The sequence below is a fragment of the Hyaena hyaena genome, unplaced genomic scaffold, assembly GCF_003009895.1.
Source record: "Hyaena hyaena isolate Hyena2069 unplaced genomic scaffold, ASM300989v1 scaffold_882, whole genome shotgun sequence".
Lineage (NCBI taxonomy): Eukaryota > Metazoa > Chordata > Mammalia > Carnivora > Hyaenidae > Hyaena > Hyaena hyaena.
This window is the reverse complement of record NW_024081513.1, coordinates 780653-799499: the sequence shown is the minus strand read 5'-3', so window position 1 is coordinate 799499 and position 18847 is coordinate 780653. Positions and strand designations below refer to the sequence as shown.

Below are 18847 nucleotides of genomic sequence, written 5' to 3'. Positions count from 1 at the left end.
TGAGTCAGGCGGGAGTTCTGCCTGGAGGTTGTAGGGAGGAGAGTGGCGGCGCTCCACCTCGCTTTTATAGGCGTGTAAACTTCCTGGGCCAGCGGCTCAGTCAAAGTTTGTTGCGCTTTTCAACCCAGGCCAGTCCCAGCCTCCAAATCCTAGGCCAAGCACCCCGCTGAAATTGCCTCAGGCGATCCCCTGGCTTCCCCGTCAGGGCGATTCCAATCTTCCAGGCTAGCTCTGGGGGCGGAGCCAGAAGCCTCTGCTCCTTTCTCCTTTGGGTGGGGCTGGGGGGCCTGGGCGGGGTGGGGGGCTTTGTCTGCCTGAGCGCTGAGCCCGCTGGAGTGAGGAAATAAAGCACCCTCTGTGTCTCAATCACCCAAAACACGAACTCGAGGTCACTTCTGCCAGTTTTTAGCGCCTTGCCTTCCCTCTAGAACTCCAGCCACCTAGGAGCATGGACGCCGGTGCCCGCGCGCCTCCTCAGGGGTCCAAGCCCGCCTTGAGGGTAATGGCTGCAGACGCGCAGCCTCTCCCAGCCAGCCAGGCACCTGCACAAAGAAGCAAATCGGAGCGCAGCCCCTCCTGGGCGACTTGGAGCGTGGAGGGGCCTGACGCGCAGGTATTTTGTGCGCAAAGATTTTCTACACCCCGAGCGGCGGTTTTTCTGTTTCGGACTCTCTTTTTCCCCTCTCACTCCCCACAGAGTGGGGTGGCCCGTCTCTCCAGTCTCCAATTCAGGCCCGACATTTTTACTTCCCCAGTTCGCACTCACATTAGAAGGCTTTCTCAGTGGAGTCTGCGTCCTTTCTCTCCCAATCTCTTGGGTGTGGTACGGTTTCTGATGGCTTCAGATCTTTTCGGTGTGATGCCTGGGCGCGAGTGCAGGTACGGAGCTCCCTACTTCTCCGCCATCTTGCCTATACTCGTCCTTGGAATTTTGATAGGAATTGCATTGAATCTGTCAATTGTTTTGGGTAGTTCGAGCATTTTAATAGCATTAAGTCATAAAAGCATAAGCACAACATATTTTCTCATTTCTCTATTTTAAAATGTCATTAATCAATGTTTTATAGTTTTCAGTGTACAAGTCTTTCGTCTCCTTGGTTAAATTTTTTTCTAAATATTTTCTTGCTATTAGAAATGGGACTGTATATTAATTTCCTTTTCAGAACTCCCATAAGACTACCAGCACATTCCTCAGCAGAAACCTTGCAGGTCAGAAGGGAGTTGTATAATATATTTAAAGTGCTGGCAGAAAAACAAAAACAAAAAAACAAAACCCCTGCACCAATAGTAGTATACCCAGCAAAACTCTCCTTCAAATATAAAAGAGAGATAAAGACTTTCCCAGACAAACAAAAGCTGAGGAAGTTCATCACCACTAGGACTGCCTCAGAAGAAATGCTAAACGGAGTTCTCCAACTTGAGATAAAAGGATGCTGAACAGAAACATGAAGCATATGAAAGCATTAAACTCACTGGTAAAGGTAAATATATATACAATTACAGAATACTGTTAATACTGTAATGGTGGTAAGCAAATCACTAGTATAAAAGCTAATAGAAAATTATTTTAAATAACTGTAAGTATTAAAATATGCTAAATAGATACACAATATGAAAAGATGTCAATTGTGACATTAATAACACAGAGTGAGAAGTAAAAGCAGAGCATTATTATATGCAGTCGAAGTTATCAGCTTAAAATAGACTGTTACATGATGTTTTACGTAAATTCCATGGTAACCACAAAGCAAATATCTGTTTTTAAGAGAATTTGTATTTAATAATTTAAAAATTATGATTTGCCACCTTTGAATTCATATAGCATGTGCTATCTACACTTATAACTTGGTATTTAGAATGTAGCACATGTCATTACCAGTTTGCTTGCTTATTTGTTCCTGATGGCTCACCTGTCATTTATACCCTAAGCTTCTTAAAAGCAGGACCATGTCTTATATGTCCCCATACACCTCAGCTTCATGTGAAATCCCTTAAGTCTTGTAGCCATTTGCTTTAGTTACACCCTACAGATCAAGAAGAACAAAGTTTTGCTCAAAGCAAAGATTAAGAGAATGCAGTTAATTATAGAAATACATATGTCTTGGACCTAGAAAACGGCTGACATCTCACTACCAAGCCTTTTCATATCTTTTCTCAATAGTTTTAAATATTCTTTCACTATATCTGTTTTCTCACCAGAATTACCCCTACTTGTCCATAGGTCACACTTAAGATTTTAAACTATCAGCTTCCATTTTTGTTTTGTTTTGTTTTGTTTTGTTTTTGAGAGAGAGAGAGCGAGAGAGCACGTTCGTGATCATGCAGGGGAGGGGTAGAGGAAGAGAGAGAGGGTTTTAAGCAGTCTCCATGCTCAGTGAGGAGGCCAACTCAGGACTTGATCCCAAGGCCCTGGGATCTTGACCTGAGCTGAAATTAAGTGTCAGACATTTAACTGACTGAGCCACCCAGGCGCCCTTAGGAAATCTTTCTTGAACTGCCCACATTAACTTAGTGCTGCCACTATACCCTGTTAATTCTCTGTCAGAGCACTTAGGACATCTTTTTAAAAAATAATTGTCTCTTCAGTTGTTGGCTCCATGAAGTCAGAACTGTGTCTGTGTTGCTATTAGATTCCAATGCCCAACATCGTGTAATAGGTACCCAGCTAAGTTTTGCTGGGTAAGTGGTATCTCCTGGTTTCTTTTCCCTCTGCAACATACACTATTTTCCTCCTGCTACCAACTAACCTAACCTTTTCATCCTTTCCCTATAGTTTTTTACTGAAGTCACTATGTGCTGCCTTATAAAATCGACCTTGCCAGTATCCCGATTCTTCCTCTGCTGCCTACAACCCCCACAGTCTCCTTTCCCTCTGACCCTTCCTCATGACTCGTCTTTACCTATAATCTCATTTTTGGATCCTTACTCTAACAATTTCCCAAGGAATATTCTAGATAAGAGTCTGGTTTGTCTATCTCCTTTTCTCATCAGGCTAGATTATGGAATTTTTACATGTAGCTAACGGCAGGGGCAAGGTGACAGAGCATCAAATATGACTGCCTATGCCCCCCTCCCCTTTTGGCAGGAAGCATATTTTCTTTGAAAGTGTTATGAGTCTAACAATCATCATAACTGATTCCGAGATCTAACTATATTATATGTTTTGCTAGTTGGTTTCTAAAAATGCATTGTCTGAAATATTAAGAAATCAGATATTTTATCCTCACAGCATACACTCTGCCTTGCACTGCCTTCCTTTAGCACCTTAGAAAACTGGCACAGAGAATTTGACTGACTAACTAATGATGGCCCAGTTAGTCAGGAACCAGTTTACTATGATGGGGCAGGGGTCTTAATCCTGGGCTCTTGCCATCTGGGGCCTCTTCCATGTTCACAGTCAGGTTCTTTTTCACTTCTCTGTTCCCAGAATACCTATCCAAGTGAGCCCCAGAAGAGTTTCACTACCATACACTTCAAGGGAGGATAAGGAACAAATGGAGAAGAATGGAGATTACTGATTGGGAGTCTTAAATATTTGGCTTCAGATGTCTGTGGTTAGCCTCAAGTAATACAATCCAATTCTTCCTACTCCCTTTGCTCTCAATAATGAATAACCAAGACTATTAAAATTGAACAGAAATTTCTTTGCATTTATTTTTCTTTTGACCATGAAAAGTCTCATTGGGGTGTTGCCATGGAGACCATGATGTCATAAGCAACACAATGTACTGCACTGAAACCCCAGAGAATCAAACACAGGGCTTGATGGAAGCAATTTCTGTGCTGGTTTATTGCACTTAACAAGAAAATGGAAACTTGAGAGAGAAAAACATTTCTAAACACTGCACACCGCTGGGGGTCAGTTGATGTGGTCACTGAAAACTCCACAGAAGAAAGTGCGTCTACACTCCAGACACACTAAGAGGTCAGAGTGAGGGGGTGAACAGAGTGTGTGAGTAAGCTGGCTACACCTCGGACAGACTGTGCCCAAGCTGAGAATGGTCCAGTTTCAGCTTGCATATCAAGATCTCTAGACTGAACTTTTCAATAACATTGAAAATTCACTGTGGGATTTAATAGAAATAAGGAACTCTTAGACTAAGTAAATCAAAATAGCGGTGCTTAGCAGAGTTTTATATGCATGGGACCGCATGAGCTATGGTGTTCTTCAATGTCAAGTGTTGGACACTGTTCCATGCACTTTCCAACTCCAATTCCCTTCCTTTAACTCAGGCCTCTCCACCCAAGCTATTTTCTGGCTCACCATCAGAGGTGTTTTTGTTTGCTTGGTTGATTTGGGTTTTTGTTTTTCTTCTCCAGTCATCATACAAACCACGACTTTCCACAGAAGAAAAAAACAAACCAAACCCAACAAAAAACATAACCCTAAAGGAAAAAGAAGGATAAAGAAATGAAAGGGACCTGAGGACAGACCATGGTAAGTGATAGAATTGAAGAGCTGCAGACTTGGTTACTAAAATAGTGTTGAAAACGATAGATGTATATGATGAGTAGGTATGTACCTGTCAAGGAATCAGCATGTTCCTGATATATTCTGAGATTATCTCAGATATATGGAGAGGTGCTAACTTTCAACTTAAGAGTTTCAACATCTTTTGAGTTCCTGAAATTCTACATGGAAGGGATTTTAAAACACACGAGGTGATATCAAAGCAGGTTTGTTATATAAAGAGCTCCTTTTTTTAAGACATATTCATTGCTTATCTGTATTTTTTTGGGGGGGAGGTTAAATTCATATAGCATAAAATTTATCATTTTTAGGATTTATTTCTGAGAGAGAGAGACAGCGTGAGCAGGGGAGGGTCAGAGAGAGGAGATGCAGAATCTGAAACCGTCTCCAGCCTCTGAGCTAGCTGTCAGCACAAAGCCCAACATGGGGTTCAAATCCACCAACTATGTGATCATGACCTGAGCCAAAGTCGGACGCTTAACTGACTGAGCCACCCAGATGCCCCAAGATTTATCATTTTTAGGTGAACAATTCACTAGCATTTAGCACATTCACAGTTTTGTATAAACACCACCCCCCCACTTATTTCCAAAACATTTTTATTACCACAAAATAAAGCCTTGTATCTATTAAGCTGTTACTCCCCAATCCTCCCTCCCTCCAGCCCCTGGCAACTATCAATCTATTTTCTGTTTCTATGTATTTACCTTTTCTGGATATGTCACATAAATGAAAGCATACAGTATGTAACCTTTTCTGTCTGGCATCTTTTACTTAGCATAATATTTTTGAGGTTCTTCTTCGTTGTAGCATAACATCAGCACCTCATTCTTTTTGTGGCCGAATAATAGTTCATTGTAGGTATAAACCACAATTTGTCCAGCCACTCATTTGGTTTGTTCTACTTTTTAGCTATTATGAATAGTGGTGCTATGAACGTTCATGTACAAGTATTTGTTTGAGTATCTGTTTTTTTGTTCTATGGGCATATACCTAGAGGTGGACCATCCAAATGGGTATAGAATAGTAATTCGTTGTAGTTTTGATTTGCATATCCTTAATGAGTAATGATGTTGATCATCTTTTCATGGGTGTGTTAGTCATTTGTATGTCTTTTTTGGAGAAATGTCTATTCATATTCTCTTATCTTATTGAAGTTCTACCTTACCTGCTTGGCTTTTCTTAAATCTCTATTAAGCATCTAGAGTAAGATATTTCCTTGTCATCTCCTCTTCCCACATCCTTTTAGCTTTTTTCTTTAATAACTTGGTAACTGGTCTCTAACCATGCAAAGAGTAGAAAACAATCAGCAAAATAGTTCTTGGGTGTGCCCTTAGCAAGGAAAGAAATGATTCTACTACTGTCTCCTGTTTGGGTTCCTGTGCAAGCCATTCAGCCATGTTCAAATCCCTGCTATCTGGGCATCTTTCTTATTAGATGAGGTCACCTAAACTCAGTTTCAGTTTCTACACCATTGAATACTGGTGCTAGTTTTAATAGAAAAATTCTCCAATTGGACAATGAGGTAATGGAGGTCAGAGAATCAATAGTTATTTACCTAAAATTATGTAACTGTTACAAGCAGGCTAGGACTAGAATCCAGGCCTCCTAATTCCTTTATCTGTGTTTATTTTACTGCACATCTCTGCCTCCATCCTGCATGAGGAAGGGCAGGAAAAGTCTTCACTGAGGAGTGCTGGTAAAAAGTGAGAAAAACTCTAAACAAGAAATATCTTTCATGTCATTATTTTTCACGAGTTACTGGCAGGGGGCAAGAGGTGACAGTGAGGATTAAACAGAATTTTTGCAGTTTTGTGGGTTTTCCCTTGGAATGCCTTGATGAATTCCAGCTGTTTCATCATCTGAGCATGTTGAGTTTTTTTTTTTTCTTTTCTGCTCACTGTTTATTGCATGCATACAATATAGAAGGGAATGTTGTATTCGCTTGCCCCACTGCCTTCACTGGAGTTAAACTAATAATTTCTCATTGCAAATATGGTGCATGTGGGTGGTACTTTCTGCCAGCAGAAACTTGTAGCAGTAAAACACAGGACAGGCCATAGGAAAGCATTCAGAAATATGGTTTCTCTTCTTCTCTTTTCTGCACTGCAGAAGGCAAGATGGCTACCCTGTGAGGGGGCGTGGCCTATGCAATTGCTGCCTGGGAGGCCCTTGTCCCGTCAGCATCCACTATGAGTAAGGCCTAAGAAGAGCACAGGCTTAGGAGTGAAATAAGTGAGGTCAGTGTTTGAATCTCAACTGTGCTAGTGACTAGGCGTTTGACGCGGGACAAGTAACTCAAACTCCATGAGCTTCACTTTTCTGACCTATAAAAAGGGAATGGCAATATGTATCCTCTCTTATAAAAATAAGATGAGATATCGTTAAGTAAAATATTAACCATCTACTGTACTGTGTCTAGAACTTAGTATGTCCACCATAAGTGGTAATTTGGCTTCCACTTCCTTTCATTTTAGCCCTTGACTGCCTGACCAGCCTGAGTAGAGAGCATACCTGAGCTCTAAGTAAGTGACTCACAAGGTATGGCCGGCATCGTTTGAACCACAGGAGAGCAGCCTCTCCCTAGGATGGCCTGAGTCCAGAAACAGCTACTTCCTAGGTCTCAGCTGCCATCACCCATCAGGAAAATTGACTAAACCAACCCTTCCCTTGCCCAGACTCACTTTATTCAGAGTCCCATTGGACTTGTGAACTGTTTTTCACTCCACTGGTGATGGAAAACGTTTACCTTTGTCAGATAAGTGAAAACCTACCTACCAATAATAAGGTCGGGAGAGTTTCCCCAATTGCATTCCATGGTTTAGTATTTAACTCTAGATTTTATATTACTCTGTATCTTAACTTCAGGATTCCCATCTCATCACCTTCAATTAGACTGTAAACCCGCTAGAAGGAAGAGATGTCTTACATTACAATATTTTCACTTTGTGCCTAGCACAGTGTATTCAGGAATTGATCTTTTAATTCACTGAGAGCCAATTTAGCTCAAACTAAAACCCAAACTAAAGAATTCATTGGATAGGAGCAAAAGCTTGAAGTTGAAGCTGCACAGATAGGTTTGGTCCAAATAGGTAAGTCTGGATAGGTTTTTAACTATAGGTGATGGAATACCTTTAAGGAGTTAAATGAGAAGAAACAGTAGCTTACTGAAATCTTGGCAACCCACAAGTTTCCTCCACAGAACTTCAGAGCTACCTGTCTATGTCCTTGATTTGCCATAAGCTCATTAGTTAGACTGGTTATCATTTTAGGCATAAGCACCTTAGCCTTAAGCTGTTGGAAACCAAGAACCATATCCTTTTGATCTTTGCACCCTGCATGTCTAGTGTAGTACTGGCTACATTCTAATTGCTCAATGAATGTGGTAGTTTATGGTGATTGGTATATTCTATTCTTGAGGTTGAGGTGACATTGAGATGTCCACCAGAGCTTGAAAATAAGCCTTCTCTCTGAAGGTTACAGCAATACATTAACTCTTAATGGATATGATGTTATCTCTAAAAAACACTTTGTAAAACATTATGTTCTGTAGGCAAAAGATCAGCAACAGGAAAGTGAATGACTGCATTCATAGAAAAAAAAGAAAAACCCTAAAGTCTAATCAATGTTACTATTTTTATTGGTTTTAAAGAGAGAATGTATAGACACAAGATGGTGCATGGGGAGCCTAGAAAGAGGAAGGCCAGAGTGAGATCTTGTTAGTGTTAGTCCCACATTGTTCTGAGTGGAGAAACTGAAGGGCCACTGGAATATTCTTTGACATGGTGGTGTCACCATTCTTTGAGCTGCCCCAGGGCCTGGACTACAGTATCTCAGTTTTTCCCACTTAGCTGTCAGTTCCATGCAGGAAGAGGCTGTCTAGTTTATCATGGTGTCCTCAGTATCTATCATGATGCCTGGCACCTGACATGTACTCAAATATTTATTGAATTAATGAATATTTCTTATTTTTTAAATATTAAAACTTTACTCTCCTTTAGGGTAATTTGAAATTAAAACTAAATTATATACATAACTAGAATCGAATCTAAATAATTACAAATTGAATATGTTCTTTCAATATTATGCATCCTGCCTCCTCCTGGAAAGCCTTACTTGCTGTCCCAGGAGGACAGCCCTCTCCCTCCCCTTTCCAAATGCCACTACAGGTCCTTTGGTTTGGGAACCGCCAGTTTGTGTCTGCCTGCTTTCCTCTGAACCTTTATTCATTAAGGGATCTCTGGATCATTACAGTATTTTGTCGTTTCTAAGAGGTGATGTATATGTTTCCATGCTTTTATGTTTATGACATTTGGAAGTGCCTTCTTATGTGAATATTTAATGTGGTGCTGGTTTTTCAAAATATGGCCATTTTCCTCAAGGTAATTAAGCCATGGCTTAATCTAATTGTCAGTAACATTAAAAAATTACAGCAATATAATAACACAGTTACTTTTGTACTACCAGGAACAGGGGGCATAGATGATAGTTCTATAAAATTCAGAAATTGGAAAGAAATTGTTACTTTGTAAATGGATAGTTCAAATTCCGATTTACATATCCACCTCTGAGAGTTCTATTATCTTTAATGTTTATTTATTTTTGAGAGAGAGAGATAGAGCATGAGTAGGGGAGGGGCAGAGATAGAGGAAGACACAGAATCCAAGCTGGCTCCAGGCTCTGAGCTGCCAGCACGGAGCCTGAGGTGGGGCTTGTACTCATGAACCCTGAGATCATGACCTGAGCCGAAGTTGTACGCTCAATTGACTGAGCCACCCAGGTGCCCCTTGAGAGTTCTGTTATCTTGATTAGACCCCTGGGAGCTGGTCCAATCTGAGGCACTGAGCAAACTGAGTTCCTAGTGACACAGTCTGTACCCCCCCCTCCCCCCCCGACCTTCTCTGGGCACTCAGGCTTCTTCCTCTCTTTTAGCTGCCTTCTGTAACCAAAGCATGGTAATTTGATTTGGGCCTAAAACTCTTCTATCATAAGTAGGCAAAGTAATAGATATTCCCAGGGCCATCATTCTGGAGTATAAGGGGAGACTAAAATCAACAATATCATACTTTTTTCCTCAAAATCTTTTCAATGAATATCCAAACCACGCCCTCCTACTCAAAATAAACCATCTCCAAATATGCCGCCATCTGCCACCTGCTTCATCTACATTTCCGCCTGGTTCCTGACGCCAGCTCACCAACGTTATACCCCCAACTGCTCCTATGTTATCTAGGTGCCAATACTGTCCCATGGAGAATGCACATGCCACCTTCACTAGGAAATGTTTCCTCAGGATCCAGAGACCACAGAGTAGTACATAGTAATTTGCTTCCTTTTAGGTTCATACGGGGACTCTCAGTGTAACAGTTTTTATTTCACTCACTCCTAATTCTTGAATCCCCCTTCTAAAACCTGTCAAACTCAGCTGAAAAGTACAGTCCTAGGATTCTGTCTCCTCATCCCCTGAAGCTCCCTGCCTTGGTTAGGATCCAGGCTGAGCTGCTGTCACCAAGAAACAATGGTGGCTTAAATAGGATACACGTTGATTCCTGTCATTGCATAATGAAGTAGGCAGTTCTGTCACCTTGGAATCCTGGGTTCATATCAGGGTCCCAGGCATTTGCTCCACTTGTTACCATCAACTCACCTTTGGGAGAGAGTATGAATAGAGTCATGGTGGCCAGTCAGTCCCTTCCCTCCTCAGTACAAAGCTTGTGCATCCTGACTTTGTACCCAATCAAGCAAGTTCCCTCCCCATATATTATAACACCAGAATAGTTAAACGCCAGCTATTATTCTCTAAGAAGTGGAGACACTTTTATAGCTTTGTCCCTGATGTATTGTCACTGCCCTCTACCCCATCCAGTTCTCATTCGTCAAACAAAGAGATGCCTGGAAGTCCCATATACTTAAAGGTGTTCAGATTAATCTGAATTAGGCAAATCTCCATATCATCCACTTAAAAGTAATGAGAATTAGAGTGGAATAAGATACATACTAGGAACATTCACTTTATTTATTATTCATTTATTTGTATGACAGAAGCTCTGTCCTTCGCACTGGGCATACTGGTGAAGTAGGCAGGCATGGGTTCTGTGCTGGACATCTCCATTCACTCTCCACTTTTCTCCACCCTCCCTTCTGCCAGATGACATTGGTGGGCCTCCTCGTCCTTGGGTTCCCAGCAGAAATTTGGAGATAGAGGGGAGAGTGAAGTAGGGGATATCTATGACCCTAGTTCTCTTCCTGTGGAGTCAGCGTGAGTTGGCATGTCCTTCAATCAAAGTGGAATTCTGCTCAGGAGGTTCCCGTGCACATGATTCTTTCCTCCAGCTTCAGTGACTGCTCCCTTCTCTGAAGGGGTGAGAGAAGGGAACCCCAAGTTCTAATGTATAAATAAGGTGATTGCATCATCTAAGATCTCTAACATTTCTTCCATCTCAAACACTTCCCAGCTCTAATGTTCTATGATTCTCTACAAGAAAGTTATCACAAATATATGGTATTTCCTGAGAAGCAATAGAGCACATTTTGGTACTATTTGGACAGCCCTGTATGGTCTTTGAAGGCATTTCTTCCAATTGTTACTCAACTCATATGACCCTGAGGCACAGCAATATTTATTATGTTCCTTTTACAAGTGAGGAAAGCTTCTAGCAACCTTTCCTAAGACAGTGCTCCTTTCAGAATGTTTTCTACATGTCATCAGAGTGACCTTTCTAAAAATAAAGTCTGCCCCTATCTCTTACTCAAAACTTTCAATGGCTCCCTATTGCTTACATAATAAGGTATAAGCACCTTATCAAGTCATGTAAGGCCCTACTGACTCCCCAACCTCATTACCCACTGCTCCCTCCTTATACTCTGTGGCTCAGCAACCCTGACCCATTTGCAATCCCCTCCACACATTCTGTTGTAGGAAGAGAGCGGGAAAAGAGAGGTGTTACTGGGAACAAAAGTAAAAAGCACTTGAGATTGAGGAAGAACTCAAGAGGGTCAAGAAAGATCTGAATGAGAATGCTTTGATAGTTAGAGGGCACCAAGGACTTTAGAGAGAGCAGCTCTGGGAGGAATGAAACAGAAATGGGGAGTGGGGACAGCATGGTTAAAGAGAAAGCCAGGGTAGAAGGCAGAACTTTTTTTTTTTTTTTTTTTTACAAATAGTTTATTGTCAAATTAGTTTCCACATAACACCCAGTGCTCATCCCCACGAGTGCCCTCCTCCATGCCCATCCCCCCTCCCCCCACATCCATCAGTCCTCAGTTTTTGTCAGCATTCAAGAGTCTCTCACGGTTTGCCTCTCTCCCTTTCCCTCACCATTTCCCCCCTTCTTCTCCCCCTTGTTCCTCAGTTAAGTTCCTCCTAATCCTCCTATACGTGCAAACATATGATATCTGTCCTTCTCTGCCTGACTTACTTCGCTCAGCATAACACCCTCAAGGTCCATCCATGTTGCTACACATGGCCAGATTTCATTGTTTCTCATTAGAAGGCAGAACTTTTTAAGTTACAAGTTTAGGATCATATTGATAGGTTGACAGGGAAAAACAACAGAGAGGGTACAGTGGCAATACAGGCAAGAGAAAAGGCATCTTTATGAGCAAGTTCATTGCCCTCATAAAGCTGTCTTTGAGCAGCCCTGCGACAACTCCAAACTAGGTGAGGGGCATTGCTTCTTCCACAGGACACTGTGTACACCCTGTCATAGCTCTATCATACCAAATTAAAATTCTCTGTTTGTGGATTTCCTCATCTCATATCCTGTAAGCCACTTCAATGAGTTTATTGTTGCTGCCATTATAAATGCCTGTAAACTTGGGGCACCTGGGTGGCTCAGTCAGTTGAGTGCACAACTTCGGCTCAGGTCATGATCTCAAGGTTCATGAGTTTGAGCCCCACATTGGGTTCTGTGCTGACAGCTCAGAGCCTGGAGCCTGCTTGGATTCTGTGTCTCCCTCTCTCTCTGTCCCTCCCCCAGTCGTGCTTTGTCTCAAAAATAAACAAACATTAAAAATAAATTTTAAAAACAAATGCCTGTAAACTTAGTGGCTTAAAACAACAAAAATGTATTATCTCACAGTACTGGGTATCAGAAGTTCAATATGTGTCTTATGGGTGTAAAATCAAGGTGTTGGTAAAACTGTGTTCCTTCTGGAGGCTCTAGGAGTGAATCCATTTCCCTCTCTTTTCCAGTTTCTAGAGGCTGCCCCCATTTCTTGAGTTAGGGCCCCTTCCTCAAAACACTCAGACCTCTGCTTCCATTATCACATCACCTTCTCTCTGGCTCTGATTATTGCCTCCCTCTTTCTCTTACAAGGACCCTTGTGATTACAGTAGACCCAGCAGATAATTCATGATAACCTTATCTTAAGATCTTTAATGTAACCACACCTACAAAATCTCTTGCCAGGCAAGGTAACATATTCACAGGCTGGGAGGATTAGGATGTGGAATTTTGGGGTGCCTTCATTCTGTTTACCACACCCTTCAAGGGTGTGTATTAGTCATTCCTGTATCCCAAATACCTAGATAATAGAATGTTCTCAATAAATGTCAGTCATCTTTTCTGACTACACTTTATACAGTGCCTTCACGTATCCTTCTATTCAGTTTGTACAGCTACCTACTGAAGGGAAAATATTGTTATTTAGGGGAAAGTATTCTAGATTAGAAATAGGAGATCTAGGGGCTCCTGGGTGGCTCAATCCATTAAGTGTCTGACTTCGACTCAGGTCATGATCTTACAGTCCGTGGGTTCAAGCCCCGCGTCGGGCTCTGTGCTGACAGCTCAGAGCCTGGAGCCTGCTTCAGATTCTGTGTCTCCCTCTTTCTCTGCCCCTCCCCCGCTTTCTCTCTGTCTCTCAAAATAAAAAAAATAAAGATGTAAAAAATAAAAAAAAAAAAGAAATAAGAGATCTAGGTTATTAGTCTCAGGGTCCCCATTTCCAAATGGGCAAACTGAGGCCCAGACTGTTAAATTACTATGTCATACCCAAGTGGTAAAGCCAGGATCGAAGCCCACTTTCTTGTCATCTTAGTGCACTATTTTATAAGCCTAGAAGCAGGCTGTTTTACTATGCTGTGAAGGCAGGTCAAGATCCTGACCAGCATCTTATACCAGCTAAGGGGATTAGATGGAGTGGGTATTTGTAACAGTCTTAACTTCTCCAGAGGTTAGGTAGGCATTTACTTAATCAGTAACCCTAAAGAACTTACACTTTGTTCTTACTGAGTAATTTTCCTTTTACCTCATTTGATTTCCAGCTGTTTATTTCCAAAGGAAAGAATAATCCATGAACTTTTGGACCTTATGGTGCCAAACATAGGCCACACTTCCCTGTATTGTACTGTTTGTGTGATTCTTGACATTGGCACAAGCCTCCATCCAGATGAAGCTGTTTTATATCCTCCCTGGAAATTTACTCTGGTGCTCAGGCTGCCTGGGGTTGGTTGTGTTGGTCTGCAGACAGGAACTCTGGCTGAGGTCACCATTGCATTTTCCAGCTCTTTAAAGCTTTGAAGGCATAATTGCCGATCTTCCCATACCCGCATATCCTCCCAGACAAAATTCCCACCTTTGCTCCTTCTTTCTTTCTCATTGCAAATCCACTTTGAAGTTTGAGTATTCCAGGAAATCCACTCAATCCCATCCTAAACCAACAAGTAGATGACATTTAAACCAGGTACCTGAGACCACTTATTTTTCTATCAATATACATTACTCTAGTCCTCAAACGTTTCCAAACTTCAGTTTATCCTGCTTTTAATAGCACACTCTACTGTTAACTATTCTCCAATGCCTAACAATTTCAAATGTTTAGGATCATCTGCAAATATTTTTGTCATTGTGATCTTTGTTTTTAATTTCATATCCTCTCTACAAATTTGTACTTTTCCCTCCTGCATTTTTTGTCTTATTATCCTACTTTCCATCTACTCCCTTTCCAAAGTTGGGAAATGATTTGATTTTTTTTGTCATCTCTATAGTGAATGTTGTTTTGTCTGCTAAACATCTCATCTCTTTTTTCCCCTTTACAGGTAACCGCTTTTTGGAGGTAACTGCTTTTACCTCCCTCAAAACACAGCGTGATTCTGGGGAGCTGCCAGTATCGTTCCCCACACACACGCAAACAGACGCATACATATACACACACCACCTGCCACAGGAGAGGCCAAGTGACAGGGGCCAGGCCAGGTATAGTCCAGTTACAGCAAAGTGATAGGCTCATGACCTTAGTGGAGCAAATCTGATTCATTCACTGTGATTTATATGCATTGAAGCAGGGTGGAAAAGGTCCATCTGTTCCTCTATGGTCACTGAACTGGGAAGATTTTCCTTAAGCCTGGAGCAATGAATAAATCATGTGAGCTACCTTGGCCATTTGCATGGAGAAAATCTATCTACCATAGGAGAGAAGAGCACCACCAGGCAAAGGGGAGCAGAGACAGTAGAGAAGCAAAGAGAGAATCCTGGTATCCAGCTGACCTGAAAGCCAGTTGTACTTCATTCTTTCTAGCTTCATGAACCAATGAATCCTATGTTTCTTTAAGTTAATTTTGCTACTTACAATCAAAAAGTTCTCAACTAATACAATGGTTTATCCTCACTCCTCCTTGTTTTCTTTTGTTGTATTCAGAATGTTTCATACAAACTTTATTTCTTCTTTACAGTTAATCTTATATCCTAAATCATTGTTAACCAACTCACAATCCCCCCAAACCAATAGTGGATAAAATAAAACTGCAACTTTCTGGAGCATCAACAACCCAAAGATATGCCCATTTCCAAGATTGAGATGTGCCTTCCTGAAAAACACAACTTCTAATTCAGTTCTGAACATTATGGTATGCAGCATACCTTGAATACTAAGGAATGTTACAATGATTTATGTACAGAAAAACTCTAGCTCTCCTAACTGGAGTTCTCTGGAGCCATTAGACTTTTGTAATAGCTCCAAGTGCAAAAATGTCCAAGACACTTGAAAAGAGAAAAGCAAAAGGTTCTCAGTGGTAGAGAAGCAATTTCTAAAACCCAGATGAAGGAACCAAATGAAGGAAACAGAATTCTAGAGAGTTAAATTCCTCCCATGGCTATGAAATGGACGAAAAGACTCATTAGATGGCAATATCTATATATCTCATTATTGAAGAAATGTGAATAAAGTGAGATAAAATGTAAGAGGCTAGAAAGAAGGAAAGCAGAGAAAAGGAAAGAGGGTGACAAATGTGAATTAATATGGAAGGCATGAAAGAGATGGACTTTAGGGACAGTGACCCCACAGGTGAGCAGTTGCTTCTCTGGCACCATGAGAAGGCCCATTGGGGAGGATAGTTAAGAACTTGGGCAAGGGGAAAGGAGTCAAAGGAGAGTGCCAGCATAACATAGGAGACCATAGGAGATGGGGTTGGAAAACAGGAGAAGCCACAGCCACCTGCCCTATACCCCATACTCATTGAAACAACCTGGGACCTCATCACAGGCACAACACCTGGCATATGGCTTAGTAGTCAGTGGAGGTGTTCTCTGTTCACTGCATCAAGGTAGAACTAAGACTTAACGGTAACTTTGCTGGCACCATACTGTAAGCAAAAATTTGGCATCTTAGTGAAGTTATTCCTTGATTTAAGTTTCATTATTTTAATGAAAGAGAAAATGCACAAATCTACAATGTATTTGATGATCTTATAAAAGAAACTAGACTATGTTCCCAGCTGCTCTAACTAGTACTGGATCACAGTGTTTGCTTGTTTGGTTGTCTGCACAGCTATTGGGAGAGTGGGAGGGAGTTTAGGAATGGGGATAAGGGGCATAGGTGAAGTCACTGTTATGAGAAAAAGGTAACTCCTGAAGGCCTGCTGAGAAAATTACTCAAGACAGGATTTCCCCTCTGACAGGCAATGAGCGGTGGATGGTGGTGGTGGGAGGAGGTGGGGGGGGGGGGGGGGTCCAGGAATAGCAATATCTGGTGGAAAAGCTTAAGCTCGTCCTTTCTTCCTTCTGTTTGTACTTCCCAAGCCATCAGTCACTTTTGTTAACCTCATCAATGTTTTGGGAAATTAAGGATAGAGCCTGGTTCCATACAGTGACAAATCAGTGCAAGGAAAAAACAGCACCGATCTTGAGACTTTTATGGCAAGAGATTCTCAGAGCAGAGAGAAGTCATCTGGAACAGAATGATCAGCTGAGGGGGAAGCCACACAAGGATAGATTTGTGGGACATGTAGGCATTCTTTGGGGATTCTCAGGAATATGTAGGGCTGAGTGATGCAAAATACTGCATTTTTCTGGGCTTATGGAAAGGATGCTTACATCATCATCATCATTAATTATTCAGAGTGAAAGACACTTCAAGGTTACAGAACTTGAGGATGTAAAATTTTCACTGAAAAGCAAGAAGTATGTATGCTATAAAACATACAAGTTGATCAGGACAACACTGTTTATTTACCTGCTGTGATGTTGGTAATCTGAAGAGGCAACTTTGGCGATTCATCCAAACCTGCACAGATATAGTAAAGATGCACCTTTCATAAAACCAAGGAATTCACACATTTTCTCTAGTTTCCAGCCATACATTCTAATTATTCTACTTCTGGTATAATGCTCAATAAAAAATCATAATGTTTTCTGAATAATTGGAGTTGACATAGTCATGTACATTTATACAAGGGCTAGTTTTCATGTCTCCAACCAAAGTATGGCAAAGCAAGCCTAAATATAGTTAGAGAAAAAAAATTATTCAATCTCATCTCACCAGAGAAGCTGTAAGTGGAAAAAAAGTATTTTCAAGATGTTTTCACTATCAGTGATGCAAAAAAAAAAAAAAAAAAAAACAGAGAAAAAAATTAATTGCACTCACATAAGAAAACATCTCTGCATAGCTCACTAAAGTATATGATGATTTTCTACCATATTGATGTTATTGTGATAAAATAAGGCATCGCATGACTAATTAGAATTATAAGGGTCACTGGTCACACCTGAAGTGTATGATGTCATTCCTAAACTCAATCGAATAGGTAAGAGGCAAGTCTGGAAATATGGAATCCAGAACAAATCTGGAGATTCTTCTATAACAATAGGATGGCAGAGATTTTGTCTTAAAAAAAAAAGCTATTAAGGAACCCATTGATTTTTAGCAGTTTTGTGATTTCCTGGAATGAAGATTACATTTCTTAGTCACCTTTGTGACTAGATATAACCAACCATATGACCAAGTTTTGGCCAATGGGATGCAAACAAATCTGTAAAGTGTCCAACAAGGGAGAAGGGATGATTTTCTCTTCTTTTTTTTCTTTCTGTTGGCTGGTATGTTCTGTTTCTGTTCTGTGGTATAACTGGGGCTCCAGCAGACATCTTGGAATATACACATTGTCCCTAAGAGACAGAGAGGTCAACTAGAAGAAGCCAGAGGTTCTAACAAATTTATACCAATTCTGAATGCTGATCTCCAGAGTTTCTATATGAAATAATGAAATATTCTAAGTTAAGCCACCATATTTGAGCCTTCTGCCAGAAGACACAGATCCCAGTTCTCACATATCTGAGGGGAAAAGTAAACTGCTGTCTCTTTCCTGGTCTGGGCTTTGAAAGATGTAGATTTCTAAGAAAGTGTTTATTGGGTGACACATTTAAAAACTGATAATCAACTCATGGAGTTGAGCCAGGTCCCAGAAAGTTACAGACGGAGGTCAATCATTTCTACATCTCTGGGGTACACATGGAATGGGACAGATCCTACAAGACCCTGTAACAATTGTACCTTGGAGGCCAGATTGTTTAGATTCTTCCTATGTAGGATCCTTCCAACTCTCCGTTATTATTTCCCTGCTTTTTTCCTTTACCAGGTAACAGAGTTTAGTTTGATTTGGTTTCCTTTTCCTCAAGCCTGTGTCCAGCCTGAGAGGACTTAAGGAAAGTAGCTTTATCCATGTTTAGGACAAAATGTAAAGAAGGAGGACCTCCTGATGCTTTCAGGCCTTTGTGGAGGTAGCAGTCGAAATAAGTAAGAAACACCTAAATGAGTGGTTCTACCCCTGGCCCCAAACCAGCAACATCTTTTTGGAACAAATATTTCATAACCCTCCCTCTGCTACCTTAAAATAAAATTTAGAGGGAATATAACTAACCTACATGTATGAATAAAGAAATTAACATAGCTCCCAAACTATAATATAAAAGAATTAAAAAGAATAAAGCAATGCTCTTTTTGTTCTATGTAAATGTACAAGTATGATCACAGTAGAAAAAAATGTCCCCCCACATTTCCAAGTGTTCCCCAGAGAAATGCTACCTTGGAAGGTGATAAAACTCTGGGGTCAGAATAATGTCTCATTCATTCCCTACAGGAGCTTCTCCTTCCAGGGACAATACT

At 41.0% G+C, this 18847-nt stretch overlaps 2 long non-coding RNA genes across 8 annotated transcripts in view; both read left to right on the top strand.

Moving 5' to 3' along the window:
• Nucleotides 1-582: 582 nt before the first annotated feature.
• LOC120222475 lies at nt 583-4349 on the top strand. The gene is made up of 3 exons (XR_005526058.1): nt 583-613; nt 1164-1481; nt 4321-4349. It is a non-coding gene; the product is annotated as an uncharacterized LOC120222475 (long non-coding RNA).
• A 20-nt stretch (nt 4350-4369) lies between these two features.
• LOC120222474 overlaps nt 4370-18847 on the top strand; it is a 70721-nt gene continuing 56243 nt past the window's right edge. For 4 of the 7 annotated variants that reach the window (XR_005526051.1, XR_005526054.1, XR_005526053.1 and 1 more), the window contains exons 1-3: nt 4370-4438; nt 6949-6996; nt 10620-10872. This is a non-coding gene — a long non-coding RNA (uncharacterized LOC120222474). The remainder of the gene's footprint in view (nt 4439-6948; nt 6997-10619; nt 10873-18847) is intronic. The other 3 variants (XR_005526052.1, XR_005526056.1, XR_005526057.1) reach the window with 3 other exon arrangements.